The sequence below is a fragment of the Pocillopora verrucosa genome, chromosome 5 (assembly GCF_036669915.1).
Source record: "Pocillopora verrucosa isolate sample1 chromosome 5, ASM3666991v2, whole genome shotgun sequence".
Taxonomy (NCBI): domain Eukaryota; kingdom Metazoa; phylum Cnidaria; class Anthozoa; order Scleractinia; family Pocilloporidae; genus Pocillopora; species Pocillopora verrucosa.
Window position 1 is genome coordinate 28,747,078 of NC_089316.1, and position 2,575 is coordinate 28,749,652.

The 2,575-nt window shown below is 48.9% G+C and overlaps 3 non-coding genes and 1 pseudogene across 3 annotated transcripts; 3 read left to right on the forward strand and 1 right to left on the reverse strand.

Moving 5' to 3' along the window:
- Positions 1–126, forward strand: LOC136281436 (U2 spliceosomal RNA; annotated as a pseudogene).
- A 229-nt stretch (positions 127–355) lies between these two features.
- LOC136281383 (U1 spliceosomal RNA) lies at positions 356–518 on the forward strand. Its single transcript, XR_010717732.1, has one exon. It is a non-coding gene; the product is annotated as a U1 spliceosomal RNA (small nuclear RNA).
- Positions 519–1,499: 981 nt separating this feature from the next.
- On the reverse strand, positions 1,500–1,619 carry LOC136281475 (5S ribosomal RNA). Its single transcript, XR_010717795.1, has one exon. It is a non-coding gene; the product is annotated as a 5S ribosomal RNA (ribosomal RNA).
- A 507-nt stretch (positions 1,620–2,126) lies between these two features.
- Positions 2,127–2,317, forward strand: LOC136281406 (U2 spliceosomal RNA). Its single transcript, XR_010717755.1, has one exon. It is a non-coding gene; the product is annotated as a U2 spliceosomal RNA (small nuclear RNA).
- The last annotated feature ends 258 nt before the right edge of the window (positions 2,318–2,575 follow it).

The window sequence follows — 2,575 nt, forward strand, 5'->3', positions numbered from 1 at the left end:
CGCTGCTCATTGAGCAGCTCATATATTAAACTGATTTTTGGAACTGGGCTGTGGAAAAGAGGCTTGCCTCGTCCCAGCCACGGGTTGCCTCCGTATAGCACTACCTCCGAGTGCGGCCCACTTCCCTCTGGGGAAGACACATTCAATCCAAAACAAAGTCAACGGTATAGCATTCTTTTATGTTTACAGGAGCCCCGCCCGCCCTTAGAGGGGGAAGAGGTGAAAGAGGGATGATAATTCAGACAACAGACAATGGCAGGAACGGCCGCTGGCCTACGTTTTCTGAAGTGCGCAAAGCACTACCACAAGGACCTAGGGGTAAGTGTTTTTTCACCGAGGCAGACGCTGAAAAAGCATACTTACCTGACGCGGGAGGTACTGTGATCAAGGAGGCAGTCCTCTCAAGGCGAGGCCCTTTCATTGCACTTCGACTGGGGTGACCCTTGCGATTACCCAAATGTGGGTAACTCGAGCGTATAATTTCTGGTAGTGGGGACCTGCGTTCGCGCTCGTCCCCGCAAAAGTCACCAAACTATGTCTATATGCCCCTCTTAATGAATATCCAGCTTATTTATACTTTTGCAGTGGACCGGTAGACTTGCAAAGAAAGCAAAGGACGCACAACTGGCCAAGGTGTTGGCACGTTTGGAGGGGTAGAAGTGCATTGGAGAGACTGGAGGAAGGAAACAAGGTGAGTTTCGGGGCGGTGCGTAACTTTGCTGGCTGTTTTTGTTCAAGGCCTGTCTGCTCTATTGTGCGTAAAGTCCTGTTCGTTTGTATTTGCAGGTTGTGCGTGCCGTGCCGTGCTGTGCTATGCGCGCGAAGGGAAAGGAAATGAAGGAAACCAAACGGCCGATCGACCGAGCGAGCGAGCATAGAAGGGCATTCGACTTGGACCGTGAGTACACTTTGAACCTTTTGAGCGTTTTTATTGTCACTGGAGCCGCTTTTAGAAATGCTATTGCTATCGTTAGTGTATCCTTTGTGCGAGCAAGCGAGTGAACGAATGAACGAGGGAAGGAAACAAACTAGCAGAGTAGTAAAAGTATCGAACCTTTTTCCCGATTCGTTTGCAGTCTGAATCCAACCATTGTCGACTTTCAGTGCCGTTTTTCGCGCGCCTCCTCTTGGAAGTGTGCGAGTGTTTTGCCACGTCACGATGGCTTAAAACTGCGTCTCAGAAGTGTGCGTTTTTTTCCTATTCATTTTTTCGTTCGTTATTTGGAATGATTTGATATCACAGAAGTAGAATTTGACATCATAAACTGTTCATCTCGCGCGTGCTCACTCGCTCGCGCGCGCTCTGTAAGAAAAGTCGATCGCACTAGAGTTTTCGCCATTAGCTGGCCGATTTTTGACAAAAAGGTGTTTTCCCCCCCTCGTTTTTTGCTTTGATTTTGTTCCTCACTCACCTACGGCTCTCTATGTGAAATTGTGGTGTATGGAGAGCTATTTATTTGGATAAAACGTTTAGAGATGTTCGCAAGACAAAAAATTGAAGCCTACAACACGGGGTATTCCCAGGCTGTCACCCATCCAAGTACTAACCCCGCCCGACAGGGCTTAACTTCGGTGATCGGCCGAGAAACCGGTGCTTTCCCTGTGGTATGGTCGTAGACGAGGAAATGGGGTCGAAATTGTGCTTGTTATCGGCCAGGTTCAGCATGTAAAGCGGCCACATCAATGAGTGTAGGAGAATTTGAAATACTAAAGCCCTAGTTTCCATACTCTAAAACTAAGAAATCGATACTCTAACCCTAACACATTGTTACACTAACCCTAAGAAATGGTTACCCTAACCCCGAAGTCGTTACCTAACCCTAATGTATTTTCCTCAACCCAGTTAACACAGTGAGGAGCATCGATTTGAAGCACTATTCCCTAGGAGGGGAGGGAGGGGTCCCAAGAGACATAACGTGTCCTAAAAAACCTATTATACAATGTTTTAGCTCCGTAGGTGCGTGTAGCGGGCGTGAAAATCTTACTGTGAGGAGATACCAAACGGGTCAGCCGCTGGGACCGTCTGCGGGACTCGGAAGGGCGTGTGGGGGCGACCTGCTACTGTCCACCATAAACCGTGGGAAGGATCCCTCGACCACCCCCCTCACCCAGGGCATGCTTTCGGCATCGCTTCTCGCCTTTTGGCTAAAGATCAAGTGTAGTAGCTGTTCTTATCAGCTTAATATCTGATACGCTGCTCATTGAGCAGCTCATATATTAAACTGATTTTTGGAACTGGGCTGTGGAAAGAGGCTTGCCTCGGCCCAGCCACGGGTTGCCTCGGTATAGCACTACCTCCGAGTGCGGCCCACTTCCCTCTGGGGAAGAACACCTTCAATCCAAAACAAGTCAACGGTATAGCATTCTTTTATGTTTACAGGAGCCCCGCCCGCCCTTAGAGGGGGAAGAGGTGAAAGAGGGATGATAATTCAGACAACAGACAATGGCAGGAACGGCCTCTGGCCTACGTTTTCTGAAGTGCGCAAAGCACTACACACCAAGGACCTAGGGGTAAATGTGGATTTTTTCACCGAGGGCAGAACGCTGAAAAAGCATACTTACCTGACGCGGTTTT